Source organism: Mus caroli, chromosome 7, assembly GCF_900094665.2.
Source record: "Mus caroli chromosome 7, CAROLI_EIJ_v1.1, whole genome shotgun sequence".
NCBI lineage: Eukaryota > Metazoa > Chordata > Mammalia > Rodentia > Muridae > Mus > Mus caroli.
This window is the reverse complement of record NC_034576.1, coordinates 59621860-59648303: the sequence shown is the minus strand read 5'-3', so window position 1 is coordinate 59648303 and position 26444 is coordinate 59621860. Positions and strand designations below refer to the sequence as shown.

General features: G+C 39.8%; 1 protein-coding gene across 2 annotated transcripts in view; it reads left to right on the top strand.

The window, feature by feature from the left end:
- Positions 1-26444, top strand: part of Gabrg3 (gamma-aminobutyric acid type A receptor gamma3 subunit) — a 619070-nt gene that overhangs the window by 245684 nt on the left and 346942 nt on the right. The gene's annotated exons all lie outside the window — the stretch shown is intronic.

The following is a 26444-nucleotide window of genomic DNA, read 5'->3' as shown; positions in this document are numbered from 1 at the left end:
AATAGCAAGCATGCTAGAAGTCCAGACCTTGGGCTCTTATGGATGCCCATTGATCCATAGTCCTATTTCTTAACTCTTGGAGGCACAGCCAAACTGAGATCAGGCAGGAACTCAAGTGGCCAAGACAAGCTGACAGGGTTATTTATGAAGACGAGTAGGTACACATACAACCTTTGTTGATCCAAGCCTGCCAACCTCTGAATGTCCAGTACCTTGAAGAAGCTGGAGGATTTTTCTGTATGGGGACACTGTGAGGATCTTTGTTTTCATGGAGACTGTCTCTATGTCATGAATAAGTGAGCTTCCATGACTCTCCTGCCCCATAATTGGCTCCTCCTCTGTGGCAGAAGAATAGGAATACAGAGTGAGGGACACTTACATCACAGTATGAGAGAAATGATTGACTGGACACCCTACCCAGCTTGAGTTACTTGCAAAAAGAGCATGCATTAGAAAAGCTCCAGTCTTCAAAAGCTAAGGAAGATGATGCTACTTAACCAGCCTATAAAGGACTAGCACTTGTGGTCTTGTCTTTTTCCCAGCTCACTAGCCTACCTCCATTTTGGGAGTGCCTTTTATCCTTAATGAACTGCCTCTATCTCTATGCAATCCATGTCTCCCTGTTCTGGGACCCAAGGGCTTGACAATCATAATGGGTTTGCCCCAGACTCAGTTCTGGCCTGTAACTATCCCACTCTCTGAAATATGGCTACAGAGAATACTTGAAGATTCATTGCTGGGTACTGTACCCTTTAGGTTATAGAATCTCATCTTACTCTCTTGTTCTAATCCCTTAGAAGAAAATAAACTTGGCTTGGGAAATAGTCAGTCAGAAAGAGATAGAAAACCCAGATCTCTCCCCTCTTAGAATGTATTATATTCCTACAAATTTATGTCTACCTTATGAAGACAAGACTTTGTTAGCTCTCAGTCTTAGGTTCAAAAAGTCCACATGCAAGTAATCTGGTTCAGCCTGCAGTACAGAGAGAGATCACATGTTTACAAGAATCTAGCAAGTAACTTATAGCCCTGTTTAATAGTTACAGCTAATTACTGTGGAGAATTAGCTCAATATCCACAAGAAACCACCTTACTCCATTAAATTAGTTTTACACATTTATCATTGTATAAGTGCCACAGTGTATGTGTGTGTGTGAGAGGGGGGGGTTGCAGATAGTGGGGTTCATTTTTTTCCATCCATCATCTGAGGTCTAGGGATAAATCTCATGTCAGCAGGAATGGCATCAAGTACTTTTAATCTGTTGATCCATATGGTTGATCCTTCTAGTGACCTTTGGACCTCCATTTGCATCTCAACATTTAAATGTCTCACCTCCTCTTACATTGGGACTGTGAACCAAACTACCGCATGTACCATTGGAGTAGGGGAACATATTCAAATCATGTTTACACTGTAGCAATAACCCAGTTAACCCATTTTACTTTTAGCCACTCTCTTACTTCTTTTCTATTGCTGTGATAAAATTCTCTGACAAAAGCAACGTAAGGGGAAAAGGTTCATTTCAGTTCACACTGTAGCTGTCACTTCATGGCAAGTCTTTGCAGGAGTCTAACACATCTACATTCCAGCAAGGAGATGGAAAACTAAGTTTTATCAAATATTAAGGACAATTTTTGTTATAGTTGTTGGGAAAAAACAATAGGGGTTCATGTAATTGTTCAGAGAATCAAAATCTCACAACAACTTAGAATTGTGATAAGCTAGATTACCTGCTTATACCACACTAATGCTTTCTATTCTCCTTGCATATATTTGGAAGTTGTTATACCCAGAGGATGAACACTTGATACATTTTCACAGACAGATCTAACATTTCAGTACAAACTAAACATCTACTGTAATGGATATCTTTGGCCTCTCTCTGGAGAGGATCCATGTTCCCCAACTTGCCATAAATGAAATAAAATGAAATGAAATCATGTCAAATCATATCAAGTACACAAATGCAGTGTGATGGCTGTTCCATAAATTTGATCTGAAGATGAAGCTAATAAGTAACCTGGTCTACCTACTCATGTTATTGACCTTCTCCTTATTAATAGACTCCAGAGAAGGGATCTGAGACCCACTCATATGTTAAAAGTGGAGACTAAGTACTTATCTGCTGCCTTTCTCCTTATTTCTATGTTGCAAACTGTATTTCCCTTTAAATAACTATTCTGAGTACAAATAGAAGCTTGGCTTTTATAACCTCTGTTTGTATAGTTTTATATACTCTTTTAAACTATTTGTTTATAGTTTGGGAACATAGATTTCCTCAACTTCATTTAACCCTTTGAAGAGGAAGAAATCATTATTATACCCTTTTTGGGATTGTTACTCAAAGTATTAGGGTAAAACCATAGCTTGATCAGCTCTAGCAAGCAAAGCTTGGTCCCAATACACCAATTAAAGAGATTATAATGAAATGCTGAAAGGTGATATAACCAGCACATTGAAGAAGAGAAAATAAAAGGGGTCATGTCACCCTAAATTTGTCTTTGGAGAACTCACATGAACTTTTGGTTTGAATAAAGGAAAAATTAACGTAAGAGATATGCACAATTAAGCAACTCTACGCAAGATGTAGTCTGGTTAAATACTGCCTCAGTTCTGGTTACTGCATACAGCATTAAGAAATCCTTGTGCTTGAGGGGACTAGGTGTTTCTCAGAAGATGACTACATCTGCTCTAGGTGTTAGCCTCCCCAACATTTGTGGTTGTGGTGGTTTGAAAATGCTTGGTCCAGGGAGTGGCACTATAATGATGTGTGGCCTTGTTGGAGTAGATGTGACTTTGTTGGAGGAAGTGTGGCACATTGAGTGTGGGCTTTAAGACCCTCATGCTAGCTGCTTGGAAGCCAGTCTTCTCCTGTTTTCCTTTGGAACAAAATGTAGAACCTTCAGCTCCTCCTGCACTATGTCTGCCTGGATGCTGCAGTGCTCCCACCTTGATGATAATGGACTGAATCTCTGACCCAGTAAGCCAGCACCAATTATAAGCCAGCACTCCTTATTATAGTTGCCTTGGTCATGGTGTCTGTTAACAGCTATAAAAACCACACTAAGACAATGTTTACCTCATTTGGAGAGGTGGTCTGTTCTGTGAGGCCCTGCCACTCCTAGAACATATGTCTGATGCAAAAACAAATCTCTGCTTTTAGCCATGAAGAGGATATGGACTTTGGCAGCTAGACAGTTGTTGAATAACCAGCATGTTTAGGCAGAGGCAAGAACCAGCCTAACCTAGAGCAAAGGGGACAGATTGAAAATGAAGCAGACATACCAGGCTCCTAATATGCTTTGACTCCCAATGCACAGAGGTTGTGGGTTTGAGTGAGGGCTCCGTGCTTGCACAGCAGCCTGCCTGCCATCTTTGTGATAGTGCTTGGACTTGTGGTGTCCTTTCTTTTCTTCTCTCCTGTTCTTCCTTCCAAATATTTTGTCTATGAGTTTGTTTGTTTCAAAATAAGGTATTGGTATATAGCCCAGGCTGAATTTGAGATGACAGTCCACCCAACAAGTCTGAGATTTAAGATGTGTGCCACTAGGTTTTTTTCATGATCTTATGTTTTATTTTTAACCCTGGAGATTAAGCCATTAAATATATCAAACCTAAAACCCTTAAAGGGTCTTAAAAGTAAATATTACAAATCACAGATCAGAGTTTCCATGAATGTCATGAATATGTGGATGAAAGTACTCTGCAGTAAGTGGCAGAGCAGCCAGATCCCAAGTCTGTGTTCTGGTTTTTGGAATAGTGAGTGTTGTTTTTAGGTAGTATTTTAAGTGATGCAGACGGCTTAAACCCATGAAAATGTATCTAATTTCCTAATACTAAATATAACTCAAGAAATAGAGAGATCATTCATACATGCATTCTACTTGATATATCAAATATCCAGCTCTCCTATATATACACATTGGTGTTGCACGCATGTTTTAAATTTTTTATTAAAATGTTATTACATCACTTCCCCCTTCTATTTCCTCCCTCCATTCCCTCCCATGTCTTCTCCCTCCAACCTCTTCCATTCCTCTCCACTCTCTTTTAAATTGGACCTCTTTTTCTTTGATTACTATTGTTGCTCCCAACACACACACACACACAAATGCAATCTGCTGATTTTATTTTTGTTGTTTGTGTTTATAAGGTTTCATGGATGACAACTTTGCAGATAACCAATTACTACACTCATCCCTGGAGGAGCCTAACTCTTCCTCCTGCAACAACCATTAGTTGCCTGTTCTTTGATGTGGATGGGATCCCTGAGAGATTTCTCCCCTTCTCCACTGGCATATCTATTGATATTGTCTTTATCCCGTTCTTGTTTAGGTGACCACTTCTGGCAGCTACAGACTCACAACAGTTTCTGTGGTCTTCTGGCTCTTGCAATCTTCCTGCCTCCTCTTCTGTGATGTTTCCTAAGACTTAGGTGCAGGAGTTGTATTGTAGATGTTTCCTTTGGGGCTGCTCTCCCTAAGATCCATTGCTCTCTGCATTGTGTCCAGAGTCAGTTGTCTGTAGTGATCTCCATTTGCTGTAACTAGAAGCTTCTTTGATGAGGGTGATAGCCAAATTTACCTGTGGTATAAGGTAACATGGAAGGTGTTGCATGTACTTTAATGATAAATGAAGAATATTAAAAATCATTTTGGTTTTGTGCTGGCAAGTTTGTTCAGTAGATAGTGCCTCTTGCCACCAAACCTCACACTTGAGGTTGATTCCTGGAAGCTACATGGTAGAAGAAGAGAACCCATTCCTGAGAGTTGTTCACTCCACATGCATGGTATGGCATGTGAGTGTAGGTGTTTATATATATATATATATATATATATATATATATATATATACATATATATATATATACATATATATATATGAATGTAATAAAAATTATTTTTCTTTTTTTTGTGGGGAGGTAGAAGATTATGGAAAAAGCTTAATCACCAACATGCTTGCCTTACAAGCATGATACATGCCAAGTTTGATACCCAGAACCCAGGCACAAAGCCCTGTACACCCTGAATTGATGGTGCTGGAGAGGAAGAGCAGGTAGAATGCTGGAGCTGGCTTGTCAGATAGCCTAGCCCATGTGGCCAGTTAGTGGTCCTGTTTCAAAAAGCAAGGTGGGTGGCTTCTTAAAAACAGGCCCTGAAGTTGACCTCTAATCTGCACAAGCATACACACACAGATAGCTCCTACATATACCCATACACATGCACCCAAACACACCCACACACATGCACACCCACATGTATGTGCACAAATACCAAAGTCACTCTGCTTTAACCGCTTTTTCTGAACAATTCCATTTTGTAGAATATTCTTTAGGAAAACATAATACTATGAGTTCCATGCTACACGACTAACAGAAAGATGTAGATAAGTAGAGAGCAACTCAACTCAGAAGGAAGAGCTTTGCAGAGGCTTCCAGGAAGCAGGGATTTTTTTTTTCCTGATGGTACTAGAAACAGCTTGATCAATAGTTTTTCTTTCTTTTTAGAATATGCTTTGAAGTTCACCCACCATAAATTTTGTGAGATGGAAACTTAGAAGAGTTTAGAGACAGACGAAGATTATCCATCCAATTTCAAGGAGACTATTATTCTTGTGTGTGTGTGTGCATATTGGAGGCCAGAGATCACCCTTTGGTGTTGCCCCTTTGGAGTCCTTTTGGGTTTTTGAGACAGGACCCAGATATCACCAATGTAGCTGGGCTGACTGGCCCATTAACTCCATGGATCTCAGGTCTTCATCCACGTGTTCTGGGATTTAAGTATCTGGCACCATGAGTTCTGAGTTCTGTGGATCAACCTAAGCTTTAATTAAAGGCTTTATTTGGTAAGTACCCTAAGATGTCAGACTATGAGGAAGTGAGAAGAAATTTCTGAAAATCATTGAGTTTCTATCCTTGGGAATGTGAACTTCAAAGTGGAAATTTGGTGTCTTGACTCTTTCTTAAAGGAATAAACTTTCTCTTGGTTGTGGAGCTGGCAGCAGGACAGAGTCTTGTCATGTGTTGCCTCCTGGCTTGAGGTGACTGCCTGCCTTATTCTCTACAGACTCCTCAGAAACCTCTTTATCTCTCAGACTCTCTCTCTTTAATGGTCTTTGAAGAACAGAAGCACTAGTGAAGATTTCCATTGAGGAACTCTGCTGATAGGTCATGCAAATAGAAAGGCTATATTCATTGCCATTTTCTTATTGTCTCAATCCATTTGCTTGATGTGGTGACAATTTTATATTTTCATCACTAGACAAAGATTATCTACTTTGAAAAATATGTTAGTTTTTTTTTTCACTTAATAGACTAAGGAAATTGTAGTGTTTCCCTTGATATCCTGCTATTTATAAGAGTTTCTCACACAGATACCAAATATCCAATCTAAGACACAATAAAGCTAACTGTACAATCAATTGTACCAGACCTCTTATGGTTTAAGTAAAAGTATGTTTTTAATATGTGAAAGCAATGTGTAGGAATTGGAGCAATTTTGGATTAATTTTCAAGAGAAAATCAAAGCAGTTAGCTGCCTCATTATAACAGTTTTACTGTGTTAGATGCAGTAAGATCCAATATTGTTACAGTAAACTGCATGCCGTAATTCAGTCTATGAGTTTAGAAATGGTGCTTAGCAACCTGGTATATGAATTGAGGGCAGATTTTATAAACTTAAAATAACCCAGCAAAATGAAAGAGAGTGCTCTGATGTATATTGAATTGAATATGTACTCCAAGTGACCTATTTTTCCTCCCTGGGTCTGGCCCAGAAGTTTAGTGGAGGAGGGGGTGCTCTGAGTGTTTCCTGGGCATGTGTGTGATCTACTTGCACTGGAGAAACAGTGATCTTGTGAGTAGAAGTCACTCAAGATAGGACTAAGGTGAGAAATAAAGGTTGGTATGAAGTAGACTAAGGAAAAGACTTATGATACACTAATAAGGATTCCCTGTTTTGGAGAAAAAACTGGACTAGTGCCTGTCTGGAGGAGTCACAGTTTATATGCTAAGAATGTACAAATGTTTGAAGAAACTCTCTGACTTAATGATCTTTGGGGGTTATTACTGAGCCCAAATAACTCTCCTCAAATTGACCCTGTGATGATGGCAATGACGTTCATCGCTACCCACCTCAGTGTTCTTGGTTCTTAAAGGAAAGACACACATGCAGCCTTATATTTTAATATCCCTTAAACAGCTCAATGGTTGGGTCACTTCTGAACCTCCATGAGGCTAACACAATCCCTTCTGACATTCCTGAGTTATTACTTACTAAAACCTATATTCCATCTTGGCTGCCCGAGACCCAGACCTGCTGCCCTCTCTGGCTGAATTTTCTGGCACCTACGTGATGGCTATGTTATCTGTCCGGCATCTCTCAGGCTTGACCTCTACTCCTTTCCCAGCATGGTGGCTCTCTCCCTTCCTGATCCTTCTGCAGTCCCTTGCCCAAAAATCCTAAATTCCTGCCTCTGTCTCACTGCCCAGCCATTGGCTGTGGACAACTTTATTTACCAATCAAATCCAACTGGAGGCAGGGTGCCTCAGCATCTTATATACTGATTCTCATGCAGTTTGGGGGACTAAGTTAACATCATACAAGCAGCATTAGACCAAATCCCCAACAGAAGATAGTAGGCAAGAAAACATGGGAGAGAGAGAGATGAGCTGCTTATTCTTCTTAGACAAATGAATTTTGTTCTTCAACTCCACTGTTAGTCCAAGTAATTTTCTATCATTATTAGTGAAAAATGTCACCATTGGTCAAATATCCCTCTCTAAAGGTAAAACAAGAGAGTAGGCGAAGAATGGTGCTGAGCAGGGCCTGGGCTTTCTTTTTCTTTATGCTTGCATACCTGTGCTAGTTGGCTTTTTCTTTTGATTCATTTTTCTGGAATATTTTTAATAATTGATGCTTGCTAGTAAACAAAGTACTAACAGGATTTATTCGCTGGTCATTATGTGGTGCTGAAGTAAAACATCCTGGACTAGGAAGAGTCTGCAGCAAACCTGAGTTCCTCTCCAATCTAGAGATCAAGTTTAATATCAGTGTGTCAGCCCAGTTGGAGCTTAGTGGAGCTTGACTCTTGATTTGTAGTGGTAACCTTGCTGTCTGCACATGACCAACAGAGGGTCTCTTACCTCTCCTTTCTGCTTTGACAGACACTAATCCCAGCATGAGAACTATACACTAGCACCCAGTTATCTCTCCATATCACTACCACTATGTACCACCAACTTGGGAGCACAGAGATTTTATTTATTTACATATATAAGTTCTTAGAGATTGGAATCAGGAACTCACTCGTGCAAAGTATATGATGTAGCAGTAGGCTGTGCCAGAGCATGGACATTCAATCTATAATGGCATAGGGAACTCAAGGAACCAGAGTTAGTAATGTTTTCCTGAAACATGTATCAGAATCTATATAACCTATAAGCTAAGGGACCCTGAACCACATTATTGAAAGATAAAGAAAGTTTAAGTCTGGGGGAGAGGCTACATGATAGAAAATAACAATAATAAAAGGTTGAGTTTACATAAAGATTGCATTTGTTTCTCCTCCAACTCTCTCACCCTTTTCTAAGACAATCATATACAACCAAAACCCATTCTATGGTTGAATACAAAAGACTCAAAGAATTTAAGAGTAAGTTCTGAGATTCCTAACTGTGGAAGAAGAGGACAATGGGTACAATAGTGGATTGAAAGTAGGACTGACTTTAAAAATCAATGATACAATAGAATCAGATGTATAAAAGTTGGGGGTCTTAGACAAATGCAGTTAGCACTTAAAAAGAGCAGAATGCATAGAAACAAACACTTATCTAGGACTAATTGGCTATTATGGGTCTTTTGTTGTTCCATATCAATTTGAGGATTTTCTTTCTCTTTTCATGAAGAATGTGATGAGGATGTTGATTGTGATTTCTTGAATCAGTAAGTTGTTATGGTGTGAAGGTCTTTTTCCACAATGTTAATTCTACCAAGCTACACACTTAAGAGGTTTTCAAATTCTAGTGTGCTTCTTAATCTCTTTCTTCACACATATAAAGTTTTCATTGTAGAGATCTTTTTTACCTCCTCTGTTATGTATATTCTAAATATTCTATTTTACTTGAGAAACTGGGGGTGGGGGCTGAGTTTAAATTTTGTCCCAGTAATGTCTTATATAACTTGGGAAATGAGCATACAGTGTGATACATATTGTATGTCAACTGTTATATTTTATAACTACTTACATATGCAAAGTTATTTCAGTTTTAATTATGACTTTTTTCTTTCTGACATTCTATAAATCAAATCTGTGTGGTTCAGAGAAGCACACAAGTAAAAAGGATCTCTGGAGAGGTATAACAAATATGTTGGTTTGAACGAAAATGGCCCCTATAGGCTCATATGCTCCAATGTTTGATTCCAAGTTAGTGGAGCTGTTTGCAAAGGATTAGGAAGTGTGGCCTTGCTGGAGCAGGTGTGGCTTTAATGGAAGTGGTGTGTCACTTGGAGTGGGCTTTGAAGTTTTAAAAGCCCACACCATTCCCATTTAATTCTTTCTCTGTCTCCTGCTTGTGGATCTAGGTGTGAGTTTTCAGTTACTGCTCCAGCCCCATTTCTGCCTGCTTTCTGCCATGCTTCCCACCATAATGGTCATGGACTTACATTCTGGAAATGAGTCCCCAGTTGATTCTTTTTTCTTTCAGATGACTTGGTCATGATGTCTCCACAGCAGTAGAATAGTATCTAAGACTGCCTTCATGTCTCCCCTTTCTCTGCCCCATCCCCATTGACTGGAGGGTATGAAAATGGAAGGCGTTTAAAGTTCCTCTGAAGTCAGCTGCTTCTGTTCTATCAAGTCCTGGAAATGTTTGATTAGTAGGAGAGTGAACTGACAGGTTCATCCTCTAGCCATGAGCACAATTGCTTCATTCTTCACATATTCAAGCCATTTGCATGCTCAGTGATCTTTGTTTGTGTTCTTAGCATCTCTAAACTTGTCTCATGTGAGTGTGTGTTGTGTGTGTATGTGTGTGTGTGTATGTGTGTGTGTGTGTGCGTGTGTTTATTGCACAGCACTGGAGAATTGTAGGTCATTCGCATAGTGTGCATCTTTATCAGGCATGTGCCATGTGGGAAGATTTTCTAGTCTTTCTACCAACAGGCTTCTTTCAAGCATTATCTCAGTTCCCTATTCTCTATCCTATTCCCAACCACAATATGGTGGTCTGAAAGATGTCTACATTCTCCTGAGAAAGTCAGTTCTTTTAACTCTAGGAGGAAAAGACTGGGAGGTCTATACGTTATATGTGTTGAAAAAATAAACTTTTAAAAGTATAAATTCAAGTTTCAGTTTTGGAAGATTTTGTAAGAAATAAATAAAAAATAACCTTATTATCTGCAGACTTTGCCAAATTGGGCACTAGAAACAGGTGAGGTCATCTTCACTTTCTTGTCTAAAAGGTGGTCTGCTCAACTCTGAGAGTCATCAATTTAGAACGAGACTTTCCAAACAGAAGTGCCACCGCCCAGTGAATCTTCAGAAACAACTAGGTATATTGCTTCAATAGATCTTAGTGATGATGTTCTTACAGAGACCAGGACTATAGTTGTGCAACACCTTGATGGTTACATTCTCACAGATGGTAAGACTGGTCGTTTGGGCATCCCTTTGATTTTATGGTTCTTGCAGATAACCATGGCCATTGCTGGGATGTCCATTGGTACTTTTTGTTTCCAGAGAAGACAAGCAGCTATTTCTGAGGTATCCCTCTATGATTCTTGTTTTTCTAGGTAATGAAGGCTATTGCTAGTAAACTTCTCCATGCTTAGGGTCCCAACAGATGACTAGAGACGCTGATTATAGTACTCATACATCCTTGTGTGATTTTTCATCTCACGAATGACTAAAGGATTCTTGGCCTATCTTTCTATGATTCCCACTTTCACAGATGACTGAGGACCACTGCTTAGGCACTCCATTATGACTTTGAAATTTGTTCCACATGACTCAATATATTTGTAAGATTATGTATTCATACTTCAATTTAGGTTTGTTTCTTAAAAAATAGGAAGGTAGATGTGTATGGAAATTGTATTTTCCTGATTCAGACTGGGGCTCAGGTTGGCCACATATACACATGGAATACGAGAATACTTATTAATGGTAAGATTAATTGGTAGTAGGAGGGTGGGTGAGAAGGGGAAAGTCCATTTTAACTATCTCTTTACAGATTGGGTTTCTGTAAAAGAACGTTTCTATAGCATCTGGAGCTATAGGAAGGGACCTTGATTGGATTCTGGAAGATAGGAAGAAGCCATGGGAGGATTGGAGAAGCTAATGACTTATGAATGAAGTCTTCCTTGCTAGCAGATCTATTTAGATTACGCCAGAGCAGCCCCAATACTACTTCACTGATGTGTATTTCCTTCACAGGTGTTAATTGCTTTTTCTGAAGGGTATATTTTAGAGGCCCTATGTGTTTAGTCTCTAAGAATTACTAGCATTATATATGACACAGAAGCACAGTTTGGGCTGTGCCATCAGGTCTTCTATAGCTCTGTTTTGAATCCCAATACAGCTTATAAAATGGCCCATCCCCTTAAGGTTCTGAGGCAGGTTTCATAAAACAGATACTCATGGGGACACACCGTGGCAGTTCCTCAGACTGTGTGGTAGTAGAAAGAAGGGTTCTGAAGTTTGGGGTACATCAGATGCATGGAAATTCTTCAGCTGTTGGAGTTAAGTTGGGTCTGTAACAGCCCATCTCCAGTATGCCTACTAGTGCAAAGTAAAGCAGAGAGGATATTTATCCACTTTGTCCATGCTAGGGAAAGGCACAGATGAAGAGGTTTAATGAGTCTAAGTCATTAGGACACTGCTATAACTTTAGGTATGAATTGAGACAAGAAGGATGGAGGGCAGGAATATGCGCAGTTAAGCTGTTTTGGTCAGGTATGAACTGGTGGATTATGGATTTTTGGTTCTACATAGTAGTTGAAGATAAACTACTATTGTTAATTGTGGCTTGGATAGAAACACAGCTTCACATTGCCACTCATGACAACAGCCTGAGGAGTTTGGTTATAAGGTCTATGCACTGAATGTTTTCAGATTCTTGCATCTTACTCAAAGAGTTGAACTGTATATAGAATGCAAAATGGCAAGGGAAATTTATACAGCAACAAAGGAGTAGCAGAGATCAGATACATTTCAAGAGAGCAGGAAACTCCTTGTGTTAGAATTTCAGAAGATGTCTTGGAAAAGAGAAAGGTCCTACTGAGGTCATAGGCATTCAGATCTGATATTTCTAATAGGATTGATGAATATAGACAGGATAACTCAGAAATTCAACTGTGAATACAGAGGGAATAACTGTGAGCAGAGTCAGTGGTATCAGTTGATAAAAATTACCAATAGGAGATAAGGAGAATGCCCAGTCACCTCACCTAACAAGCCATATGAAAGCAGGCCTAGAACTTGTTCATCACAGATGGGGATGTCCTGTGAAGCTGACTTAGTGGGGTTCCTGCTGGACTGGTGGCCTATTGAGGTCAGGCTGAATACAGAGAGCCAAGGTTGAATAGAGACTATACAAAGAAGAGAGAATATACAAAGGAGCCCAGCTAGAGCTTGATCACAACCTGTCACCTGTTTAGCAGGGCATAGCCATCCTTTTTTGTCCTAGCCCCATATTTCTGAGGTCCTATAACAAAAGGTATTATCTACAAAAGAAAAGCAAATTTAAGTCTTAGAAGATGAGGGAATCTTCACAGTGAAATGAAAACACAGAGAAATGGGCTAGACCTAAATTTTTTATATGCTATTTGAGGAAGTGAATGGTGCTAAATTATGTTTAACATAAAAGGTTGTGTCCTGTGGTAATAAAGTGGAGAAATTTAGCAGAATTTACCTGTTTAAAATCTCCTTAGTATCTTTGCTGCCTCTCCGGTATGTGTGTGGGTGCATCTTTGTGGTGTGTGTGTTGTTATTGTTGTTGTTGTTGTTATTCCAAACACCTGACACTGAGTGTTTTCTAAATAGAAGCAGTTTATTTGGTTCACTAATTTTAATGCTCAAGAGCATGCATTGGCATTGAATTCTGATGACAGCATCAAGTCAACTGTGGGAGCAAAGGCTGTCTCTCAGGAAATTGGTCACATGGTAAGAGAAGAAGCTAACTTTTCTATGGCAGGCCACTCTCATTAACCAAGCATATTGTAAGAGATTGCCTTAATTTCATTTTTCATTCATTGACCCAGCCCCAAGAGATAGACTTTAATAGCTTCCAGGGTAGTGGCCCTAATGGCTTCATCACCTCCCAGAGTGGTTCTCACCTCTCAAACATTCCTTTCCTTCTTCAGTGCATGAAAATTTGGGGTGCCTTCAAGGATAAGGTTGTTTCTCCCTCCTGGATGTAGATTAACACTTCTTACAAGATAGTCTTAGAGCTAATTCAGAGGGAGGGTGGAGTGACAAATGCTTTCTAGGCACATGTTACAATGGCCTTTATGTAAGGTTCTAGTTCTGGAAGAATATGTTGCTTTTTGTAATAGTTGCTTTCATCAGGCAAAACCAAGAACTTACTCCTTGATAACTTCTTGCCTTCATTTTTTGTTAGGGTTTGAGGGTTTAACACAAAATATTTTGTAAGACAGGGTTTCAGTATTGTAGCTCTCTAGCTCTGGTAATCCTGGAACTTTCTATGTAGACCACATTGGCACTGAACATACAGAGATCTGCCTGCTTCTACATCCTGAGTGCTGGGATTAAAATCATCTGCCAACGCACCCAGCTAAAAAGACTTATTACATTTTAATTATACTAGTTGAGAACTTCATACATAAACACTGAGTGTATGTTACTCCGCCCTTTTCTCCTGACTCAAATTCCCTACCATTTTGACCCCCCAAAATTTATGACACACACCACACACACACACAGATGCATGCATGTGCTCACGTGCACACACCTGACTCATAGCATTGCTCCCATGTACATGTGCCTAGTAATAATCACTTAGGACTAGTCATTTGCAATTGGACAGTCTAAGCAGGAGCTTGTCCATGAAGGAATCTAATTCCCCCTCTTTCAGCAGCCATTGGCCACATTAGATTTTCATCTAATGGTAAGACCATATGGAATGCTTCCTGTCCTCATTGGCAGTCAGCTGAGTGATATCATTATTGTGGTCTTGTTCAGGCAACTCAGATTCCATAGGTACATTTCCCTGTCAGGCCTAAGGAGCACTATCAGGCAAACAAATGGCTTGAGACTCTGGCTCTCACAATCTTTCTGTTTCCTCTTCTGTGATTTTCCCCTGAGCCTGAGTTGTGTTGCAAGTGTACCAGTTGGGATTGGGTATTCCATATCCCTTAATTATCTATATCTTGACTAGTTGTGGATCTCTGTAATAGTCTCCATCTATTACAAAAATGGTGAAACTATACTTTCCTGTGGGTATAAATATAAGAATTTAGAATATAATTAGAAATTATATTCCTTTTGGAAAGTGATGGCAATAGGTTCTTATCTCACATCTATAATATCTCCAAGTCAATACTCTTTTTTTTTTTTTTTTTTTTTTTTGCAGTACCAGGCATGAATTCCCTCCTATTTATTGGATCTTAATTACAATTGGTTAACCACAAGATAAAAGAGCTACTATTGTACCCCTGTAGATGTCTTGCCAGTTCAGCCATTGCTGTGGATTACAGGCTTTACAGCTGGGTAGGATACTGATTGCTCCCTTCTCTTGGCAGCTTGTGTAATACATCCCCAAAACTATTATTAAGTTCTTAAGGAAGAGGTTTCTGGGATAGTTCCATCTTGATTCCTCCAAGTTCTGTCCAAAATGTGTTGTGTCTTTAGCAATAGTGGCAATAGAGCCTTACCTTCAAATTTTGGGAGGCAAATTAGAGCAATGGCAGTTACCTATACTGTTTTGGGAGTTCCATGTATTCCTTCAACCAGAAACTTGATGGGAAGTTTGTGGCATAACTGCATTTTACATACCACATGCACATGCATACACACACACACACACATATACTATTTTAAGTAAGCTTATAAAATCATTGCCCTCCAGCTTTTTTAGGCACTCTTAGTGTTGTTTATCTCTCCTTCATTTTCCTACTTCTCTTCTGTGCAGGTAAAGTCCCCACTCCCATTTTCCCCATTACACATTTCATAGGACCTCTCTCCTACTAGCTGCCTGTGTAATTTGAATATGTTTTCTCCAGAGAGTGGTACAATTAGGAGATGAGGCCTTGTTGGAGTAGGTGTAGGCTTGTGGGAGGAAGTGTGTCACAGTGTGCCCACTGCGCACTGGACTTTAAGACCTATTTACCTGAAAACCAGTCTTCTTCTGTTTGCCTTCAAATCAAGATGTTGAACCCTCAGCATCTTCTGCACCATGCCTACCTGGGTGCTGCCATGCCACTTTGATGTTAATGAAATGAATCTCTGAACCTATAAGCTAGCCCCAATTAAATGTTGTCCTTATAAGAGTTGCCTTGGTCATGGTATCTGTTCACAGTAGTAAAACCCTAACTAAGGCACTCCTATATAGACTACTTCTCTCTTCATGCCTCACCACCAATGGTCCTTTTCTACTTGCTTACCTTCTTGAGATACTTCAAGTTACATACCTTAAGAACTAGCATGTGGCATTTGCCTTTCTGGTCTGGGTCTTCTGTACAGTAAACAATCTATCAAGTGAAAAGGAAGCCCAAAGACTGGAAGAGAATGGATTAGTATCCAGAATAAACAAAGAACTCAAAAAAAAAATAGCCAAAGGGGGGAAATGACCCAGTTTAAAAATGGGCTATAGATCTGAACAGAGAGTTTTCAAAATAATAATAAAAAATGGTTAAGAAATATCTTTTAGAAGGTTTTCAACATCCTTTACCACCAGAGAAGTGCAAATTAAAATAAATCTGAGATTTTTATCGTACTCTGTTCAGAAGGAGCAGGAGAACCCAGACAACAAATACTGTTGAGGATGTCAGGCAAGGGCCATGCTCATTTGCTGCTGCTGGGATTACAAACTGGTGCATCCACTTTGGAAATCAGTGGTTTGGATTCTCAAAAGCTCAGAGATCCACTATATGATCCAGCTGTAGCATCCCTTGGCATATATCCAAAGTACTCCAGTTCCTCCTCCACACATACGTGCTCAGCCATGTTCATCACCACTCTATTCACAAATGGTAGGAAAAAGAAGCCACTTAAATGTCATTCAACTCTGATGAATGTCACATTTTTATTGTGACAACTTTCACAGCCTAATGAAATCACGGAGAGGGAGAATATTGCACATTTCCTTTAAACTATTTCAATTGAACACACAAAATAAACTGGTTCCCATCATAAAACCTTGAGAAGCTTGATGAATCCCATTTCTCAGATGAGGCCAGATTATAAATTTGCAGTAGTTGCAATGATCCTTCTGGCCTGAAATATTCCCAGTAGTCACAGCTTTCAAATGCCTTCACATTGTAGCGCATTTGACTTCAAGAGTGTTACTCTGGTACCATTATAGTGATCTACAGGGGAGAAAGTAATTTCGTTTTCCACATTTCCTGGGTTCTTATCAGTGACAAAAGACAGATGAACCAAAGGAAAAGAAGTAGAAGTCCATTGACACACATCTCATGCTGTCAAAGCAGAGAAGTGAATCTCAAAGAAATCTTCCACTTCAGGTTAAATGCCATGCAGGTACTGCCCATGGATTGCAGACAAACAAGAGTAAGTTTTGTTCTGCAGACATAATTTGGAGCCTTTTCCTTTGATAAGAATTATAGTAATTTAGAGTACTGCTCTTCCCAGTATAGAGGGAAGACATACTTGTAAGTGGAGATTTCCTTAACAGATGGGAATTTCATTTACAGCAGTATGTATCACTTCTTGGGGGCTTCCCATGCTTCGTGTGGTTTCTCAAAATATCTCTTCCACAGTCATGTTTGGGGGTGGTGTACTCCATTAGCTCCATGTTAGAGACTCAAGAATGTTTTATGTATGTGTGCCTTGTGAGCACAGCTGTGTCCCAGTGGTAGACAGGATGATGCGTTTGGCATTGAGAGCATAACTCAGCCCTGCTTACTGTGATGCTCTCAGAGTCTGCGTTAGAGACTTCACTCAGTGCATCTGGCAAGAGCTATGAGATTAGCAGTAGGAAGCAAAGTGAGACATTTTTAAAGGTAGCATGGATTTGATATAAATGTAGATTGTCTTTGGGGGAGAGAGTCAAAATACAAACACACATTTATCAGTGCAAAAACACAGTCTCAAAGGGGATAAGAGATAGTTTATTATTACTCACAGTGGCCCATTAGATTTGGATTCCACAAAACTGTTATTCCAACATGGCAACAATCTCAAAAAGTTTCTTTTTCTTTTCTTTTCTTTGTTTCTTTTCTTTTTTTTTTCCAGTCTTGAAAGAATCTGAACTTTTTTTTAAAGTTTATTTCCTATCTTTTTTTATTGGATATTTTTATTTGCATTTCAAATGTCCCCTTCCCCCATTTACTCACCACAAAAAAACCCTTATCCCATCCCCCCTCACCCTGTTTCTATGAGGGTTTTTCCCTACCCACCTACTCCTGCCCTCCCTGCTCTCAAATTCCCCTACATTGGGGTATCAAGCCTTCACAGGACCAAGTGCCTTTCCTCCCACTGATACCCAACAAGGCCATCCTCTGCTACATATGCAGCTGGAACCATGGGTCCCTCCATGTGTATTCCTTGGTTGGTGGTTTAGTCCTTGGGAGCTCTGGGGGAGATCTGCTGGTTGATATTATTGTTCTTACTATGGGCTTGCAAACCCCTTCAGTTCTTTTTCTAACTCCTCCATTGGGGACCCTCTGCTCAGTCCAATGTTTGGCTGAGAACATCCGTCTCTGTATTTGTCAGGCTCTGGCAGACCCTCTCAAGAGAAGGCTATATCAATCTCCTGTCTGCATGTACTTGTTGGCATCTACAATAGTGTTTGGATTATTTGGTGATTGTATATGGAATGGATCCCCAGGTGGGAAAGTGTTTGAATGGCTGTTCCTTCAGACTCTGCTCCACCCATTTTTTCTGTATATGCTTCCCTGAGTATTTTGTTCCCCTTTCTAAGAAGGATCGAAACACCTACACTTTGACTTCTTTCTTGAGCTTCATGCAGTCTGTGTATATTGTGTATTCTGAACTTTTGGCTAATATCCACTTATCAGTGAGTACATACCATGTTTGTTCTTTTGTGACTGGGTTACTTCATTGAGGATGATATTTTCTAGTTCCATCCATTTTCCTAAGAATTTCATGAAGGCATTGTTTTTAATAGCTGAGTAGTACTCCATTGTGTAAATGTACCATATTTTCTGTATCCATTCCTCTGTTAAAGGACATCTGGGTTCTTTCTAGCTTCTGGCTATTATAAATAAAGGTTCTTTCTAGCTTCTGGCTATTATAAATAAGGCTGCTATGTACATAGTAGAGTATGTATCCTTGTTATATGTTGGAGAATCTTTTGGTGTGGTATAGCTGGGTCCTCAGGTAATACTATGTCCAATTTTCTGAGGAACTGCCAGACTGATTTCCAGAGTGTTGTACCAGCTAGCAATCCCACCAGCAATGGAGGAGTGTTCCTCTTTCTCCACATTCTCACCTGCATCGGCTGTCACCTAGTTCTTGATCATAGCCATTCTGACTTGTGTCAGGTGGAATCTCAGGGTTGTTTTGATTTGCATTTTTCTGAAGTTTTCATAGTTACATAACATAGAAAAAAATTAATTGGAATTAATCACAATATTTTTCAAATACATTGACAGAGACATTAAATGTGTCAGTTAGAGTAAAGCCAATGCAGCTGTAGACTTCAGGTGCTATTTAGTGGCATTCTTAGTCTTTTGTTGGTGGAAGCTGATAAGAACTTTCCAAAAGTTCTTACCTGTTAGTCGTGGGATGTTAGCTTAAGCACAGGGGCTGGGAAGAATTGCTTGTTGAGGGAGCTAAAGATAGCCCAAGATGGATTGATTGTAACTAAGTTCTATTAGGCTCTGTACCTGCAACATTCCAGGGTCTCCACAATCAATGTTCTCTGCAGTTAGACTATCAGAAGGCTCAATGAAGATTGGTTCTTCCTAGGAACTTCTGTTTGCACTAATAAGTGCTTTAGCCTAGCCATCATTTACATTGTTCAAAGAATGTGCTCTACTTGTCAAAGGTGGTGTAGAAATGTTTTTTGGATACTTATTTGATCCAAAGAAATTGATCTAAATGTCATAAATGAGATTATAGGTGATTTATGAGGAACATTGTATAGATTTACTGATAAGAGGGCTGACAGAATAAAAAACAGGGAAGAAAAGTCAGGGGAACCCTTAGTATACCAAGAGATCCAGGCATATGTCTTGACTAGAAGTGTAGAGAAGCTCTTAATCTCAATAGAGACACCCTCTGAGGAAAGAGAGTACACCACAGAGAACTAGCTTTTGGAGTCAGTGTCTTTACCTGCAATGAAATTCTTGAGTTTTAGCTGGGAAGGGGAATGACAAACATCTTTACTGATTGATTCCTCTAAAATTTCCCTTTCTATATCCCTTCACTGATTTCTACAGGACCCAGAGTAGCCTGAATGAAGCCAGCAGTGCTCAGCGCATCTGGCAGAAGACTTCATGTATAGTGTGGTTGCAGAGACATGCAACTGTGGAACAGAAAGGCTCCTTTCCATTCCTCTTTTTTTTTTTTTTTTTTTTTTACCATGAGCTAAAGGCAGGCAATACTCAGGCATTTTTGAGGGTCAGAACCATTTTCATAATTTTGTATGCTCCAGGAGAATGTCCTATCTTGGGTGTCAAATTTTCTCCCACATGAATTTTTTGTAGTGCTATTCCCTAGCTGGAGAACTGGCTAGAGTGGCTGTAGTGCCTTTCTGTGGCAGGATTTGACTGACAGATGTAGGCTAGTAGGTGCAGGCTTCAAGTGTTAGAGACTATCTTGGGGGTCCTGGTCCATCTCTCTGCTTCTTCATCCTCTTAAGATATGAGAAATCTCTGATTCATGCTCCCGCCACTATGGACATGAGAAAGTCGCTCTTAATACTGTGTTCGGTAAGATAAAATTCCCTGCTGGGCAGTGGTGGCACATGCCTTTAATCCCAGCACTTGGGAGGCAGAGGAAGGAGGATTTCTGAGTTCAAGGCCAGCCTGATCTACAGAGTGACTTCCAGTACAGCCAGGGCTACACAGAGAAACACTGTCTCAAAAAAAAAAAAAAAAAAAAACCATTAAAAAAAAAGATAGACATCCCCACCAGAAAACCATGAACTCAGATTAAGCCTTCCTTCCCTACTATGCTTTTGGAGTTATTCACTAAGGTTAATGGAAACCTGGGGTAGCCCCATATTAGGTACCATGCTGCCAGGGAATATGGGATTTCTCCTTTGCTTTCTTAGTCTCCCTCATAAAAGAGTTTCAAAATTGACCAAGGAGGAAGCTTGATGATATATTTATTAATATTTAAGAGAGACACAAAAGAACAAGAAAGTTGTAGATTTTAGCAGCCCAGAGGAGGAAGATGGAAAAGTGGAGGAAAGAAAGCCATGTCTTCTGTGTTAGACCCGAATGTACAGCATGCAACCGTGCTTACCGGATTGTAAAGGGCCAGAGCTTCAGAAGAGGAGTTAGGAAACCCAGTGTGTTCAACCGTATCTGAATGAGACAGAAGAAAGAGAAGTTAGGCTTTTCTGAGTTAGGACTCACAAAAGCAGCAGTCTTATCAGCGTTACATGGTCTCAGGTAATGGACTATCAGGCAGGGAATCTTGGAATGAGACATATAGTATCTTATTGAAGGGATAATTATTCCCTTCAATAGTTTTAGATGAATCAGCCTATCTTAGCCAGATGACTGACAGGCCCAACTAGATGAACTCTAAATGTAAGGAGATAATAGTGTACAATATTCTTACTTTTAGAGTAGACCAAATGGCATGTCTCCACCCAGGGTCAAGGCCCATTCTTTGGACTAGTAGGAAATTACTTTCCCTTAATGTGCCTCAGTAGAGCCCTAGCATTTTTAATAGTCCTCAATATTACTGTAAGACTTAGTCATAGTAATGAGAAGACTATTACAAGGTAAGGAACATATTGTCTAAATAGCAAAGTTTGCATGAAGATTACCTGTATATATATTTTTTAACCTTGTTGTTTCTGAAGTCCTTCAAATTGCAATATCTAGGAAATCATCTTATTTTCTTAAGTCCTAAATAGGTACAGCTCTGGGCCTTCCAGGATCATGCTAATTAGCTGGACTGGGCAGCTAAGGCCCTTGGCAGAAAGGAATAGAGTCAGGTAGAGGGAAATTGCATTGATCAGAAATGGAAAAGAAATAATATCTTGGCCTGATAATGAGCAAGACCAAGGATAATTCAGCAAAAAAAAAAAAAAAAAAAAAAATGTCAGTGGGGTCTAAGAGGAATATTGTGTCACATGATGGGTATTGCCCTGAGAACTAGAGTATTTATTTTAAAATCAGGCTTCACAAGTCAATTATGCCAGCAGCTGCCATAACTTAAAATGTTGAAGTGGTGTCTACAGCAAGGACAGAGGTGCCCATGTGGCTGCAATCATTCTTCACTGTGACCTCTGTCACATGGCCCATTCATCCAGTTTTCCATTCAGGCAGGGAGGTTCTTCATCTAAAATGTCAAAGTAACAATGGCACCTCATTCACAGGGCCTCTGTGAGGAAGAATTGAATCGTCTGTCTCTGTGTGCATTTAATTATGTTTATACTTTACTCTGCTTAAATTGGGCATGGCCTCAGTGAACATGATAACATTACTATTATGCAAAACAGGAAGGAGTGCTGGTGAGGGGTTAATTTTCTACTTGCAAGATAAAGCAGTTAGTGTTGTGCACTGGGCTTAATGTGAAGGAATCACATCAGACCCCTCATCTTCTGTACAGAAGTGGCAGTAGATTAGCATGTCTATAATTCTTTCTTTTTCATTCTTTATTGCATTTGTTATGAATGAGACTTCAGGGATTGAGAAATTATGCTTCCAGGGATCTTAAGGTGGGAATGAGAGGGGGTGTTGGAATAGATGTGGTATGAATGTTTAGGGGTGGAAACTAGCTAAAGGGAGATGAGTAAAGGAGAAGGCAGTGGGAGAGGAGAAAAAAATATAATGACACAGTATATGAATACTAAAGACTCCATGATGAAATGTATTACTTTTCATGTTAACTTAAGAATTAATTATAAAAAAATAAATTTGTGTGGTTTTAGTGTGTGTGTCTGTGTGTGTGTACTAAGGAATAGTGGGGGCAAACCAGACCCGGTGATATTAGCAACATATTAATAGGACCACCCTCTCCCTGACCTAAGTGTCCAACCACAAGTGGGTAGGACATGAGAAACTTCCAACTGTAATTTATATCTGCAGACCACTGGGAAATCTATGATCAGCATGTGTGAACACCTACCTTTATTGTTGAACCCTTCTTCATGAATCCCTGGAGACATAGCTAGGATGGCAAGAGTGGGAGAAGATCACCATCCCTCTCTATGGGCTGATGAGCCAGAAGTTCCACAAACCAAGGGCTGGTGAACAGCTCCATAGAGCTACCTACTTCCAGTATTTGGTGATTAAAGGACTTCCAGTTCTCCTTGGGTATCTATGTTTATCCACTGTCACCATGCCCATGAGTCACTTTGTAAAGCTATAGATGTCTATCTGAGAGAGTCACCTGACCTCTAGCTGCCTGGATTCCTTCTCCCCATTCCTTACCATATTCTTTTCCTACTTGATTAGTATTTGAGTTGTTCCTCCTTCCTGTCCATCCAGCCAGAAGAGTACCTTCTCTTACTTTAGGCCCCTCCAAACCCTCTGTTCCCTTTGGATAAGGCCAACCCTTGACTACCCTTAAGGAAGATCTGCCAGGTGTGCTTAGGACAGGAAAGCTGCTGCTCAGTACTGCTGATTAGTAGCACATTAACTAAGGGTGGGGTGCTGCTGCTCAGTACTACTGCTTAGTAGCACAGTAACTTGGGAAGAGGCAGCCTAGACCCAGGGGAGGAGGCAGACTGAAAACAGATAACCCATTCTCCTTTCTACTAACCCTTTGTTCCTCCTACATTTCTTGATTTGATGTTGAAAGGTGGGGCTGCCTCCCTCTTGACTCCTTCCTCTTGTCCGTTTAATTTTTTTTCTTTTTTTTACTCTCTACTGTTTCATGAATTTCAAATCTAAGAGTCCCTTCCCCATCCCTCAATGCCTTCTTTATTACAATCTTTATTACTAATACAAATAGAAAAAAAGTGAAATGAAACAACGAGTTTTACTTTGAAAGGAAGCAGTAATAAGACTTCCACTTGTTTGGTGCATTTAAGTTGCAGGAGAGCAGAATTGTGCCCGCTGCCTATCTCCTCTCAACACCACCCTTCGGAGTCTGTTAGTTCACATTAGGGTGACACATGGAAGGACATGAAAAACACTAACAGATTTGGGTAACAATTCTGTCACTTTACTCATGGGAGAGAGAGAGAGAGAGAGCCTAATTCATATACATGGAAAGCCAAAGCAAAGAAAGAGAGCAGCCCAGGTACCCTGTCTCATATGCCACCAATTAAAGAATTAGTACCTATTTGAGTGCATTTTTATTCTCTTCCTTGTTTCCAAGTATGTTGGATCATTGTAAAGATTTAATCACAGAAGACTTTGTTGACCATGACAAAGCAAAGCCATGCTCATTAGAGGTATCAGTTGCTTAACTTCCATGGGTTTGTCTGGATGTCCAAAGAGCACCCAGTGCAGAGGAGTCAGGACAACCAATCCTTCTGATTCTCCCTGTATCATGCAGGATGTGCTTCTCAGGCTGCAAGCGAAGACCAAAGATCTCGATTTCAAAGAGTGTTTATAAGAGTATTAGAAAAGAATGCAAACGTTTTAACCAAACCCCACTGGGAAAGAGCTTAAGATAAAAGATAGAGTGGCCTTCTAACAAAAAGAAAGTAGGCTCCAAACACAGAAGGAAGCCAGGGCTCCCATGGAAGAATTCCCATAGTTCCTATGCTGTGCTATATGCAATTGAGAGAAGTGCTCATGCCATAGTAGTGGACTGTAGGTCATAAGCTTGATGATCAACCCAGGAGGCAAGTAATAGCTCTCAGGGGCTGGATTTTTTCTTGGTAGTCTAAATAGGAGTATCTCCAGGGCAAAGGCTGCAAAGATTCAGTTTGCATCTTTTCAAGTAGCACAGCCTTGAAAAGCTTGTGTGACTTGTGATTAATCAGTGGCTGCCAAATGGTGGCCACTTGAGTTAGCCTGGTTGCCACTCAATGCTTTTCATCAAGTTCCCCAACTCCTTAGTAATAACTATAAAGTTTCCTATCACTTTTCATTTTTAACATTTTGAGATTATAAAATGAAGAAATTACATAATTTCTTCCTTTCCTTTTTTCCTCTGGATACTTCCATGTATCCCTCCTTGCTCTTTCAAACTCATGGCCTCATCTGTTTTGTTTTGTTTTGTTTTGTTTTGTTTTAATTGTTATATACTTGTGTGTATACTTTCAGGGCTGATCAGTTGGTAGTAGGTAACCAATTGTTGTGCTCTTTCCTACTCAAGACTATTACTTTGTTTCTCAGCATTCCTTAGTTGCCTGTAGGATTTTGTTTTGTTTTGTTTGTATTTCTGTGTATAGAGTTGAGACTTTACACATTTTACCCTACCCATGTAAGCATGTCTATTGGTACCCTCTTTGTTCATTCAGATCATGTATAGGCAGCTTTGTTAGTAAGACTTTATGGGTGTAGCTTCTGCCATTCTTAGGAAACACAGTCACATAGAACTCCCTGTCCCTCTGACTCTTGAACAATGTAGCATGGTATATCAAAACATTTATATAGTTCAACCACAACCTTGTGCTTGAATTTAGCTCGTTTAAAATATTCTTTTCAATATAGAACTTAAGCCATAATACTCTTCAGAACTCCTAGATGTTGTTTATTTAACAAATTTAGTCAAAATTATATAGTGATGCAAGTTGAAAAATTGAAAACAGTTTCTGTCTGTTTAAATGTGTGGTTTTCTGGACAGTTTTCCTTAAAAAAAAAAGAAATAGTTGAGAATCACTCATAAATTTCTCTCTTATAAAAATTTCCATAGCCGAGAGCTTTCGCACTAGTCATCTGAGTTCTTACAACATTGCAAAGTAGTGGTGACTTATCTCCTGGACTCTGGGCTAAGTGGATTGCAGTAGGTTACCATTTCCTATTCCTATATATTTATATGTATATGGTTAGATATGCAGTGGAAGCTGAATTTATCACTTAGCACTCAGGCTTTCAAACTTGATTATGACATATAATGAATTAGTGTTCTCAATTACTCAATAATCTCCAATTGAAAGCTTCAGAGTGGCAGCTCATAAAACCCCAATTATCCCCTGATATATTGTCATTTGACCTCTTTTCTGTGCCCCGTCCCTCGTTATTACATATGATCATTGTGTAGGGCCCTGGGGCCACTGAGCAGCTTGAGACTTACATGTGCTCCAAACCCTTGAGAAGGTTGCTGGAGCCCTGCCAGATGCTGGGAGATGGCTAACAGAGGAAGGCATGCATTCCCGAGCAGGAAGGGTGTCATCCTGATCTCTGCAAGTGTTCCTCTCCATCCAGGACAAGTTCTGTCAGTTAGAGAAATCTGTTCACTGTTCATTAATGGCAAAAGTACTATTTCATTTCAGTCTCTCTTCATGACTATCTTTGTGTTCCTCTGAATTCGCTCAATCAACCGTTTCTAACATTGCTGCCATTCCAGTGTTTGCCCCATATTGGAAGCTTTGTGTTTCAAAGTTTCAGTTGCCTGTGACTCACTGTGATTTCCAAATAACGAATGGAAGGTTTACTTTCCAGAAACAGCTAATGCACCTGAAAGGGCTTCTGTGCTGTTTTGTGGCAGTTGATCTGTCAGGTTGACATTAACTGTGAATTTTCTGTTGAATCTCAGATGGATGTGTACTGACTGGCTTGAGCTGAGTGTGCATGAGACTACACTACAGAGGGTCAGAACTACTAGATTCTCTGCATGTAGATCTCTACACTTAACACTCTGGCTTTCAACCAGGCAGCTTGGCATAGTTCTGTACTCTGCCATCATTGTAAAGCAATGGACAATGTGTTAGCTTCAGCTGTACACTGAACATGCTCAGAGGAGGACATGTTTGTGATATTTCAAGTTCTCAGGACAGGAGTGCTTAATTCCCCTCTCCTCCTTTCTACTCTCCTGTCTTTTTCCATTGGTTTTGGATGTAGGGAAGGAACCCAAGGCCAAGGCCATATTCCATTATGGAGCTTCATGTTTGTCTAATTTATCTTAGAACCTGAAATGTCTTAGGAAATACAATTTTAGTTGTCATTCTGGTAGGCATTGAGATGTTCCTTCGGAAGCAGAG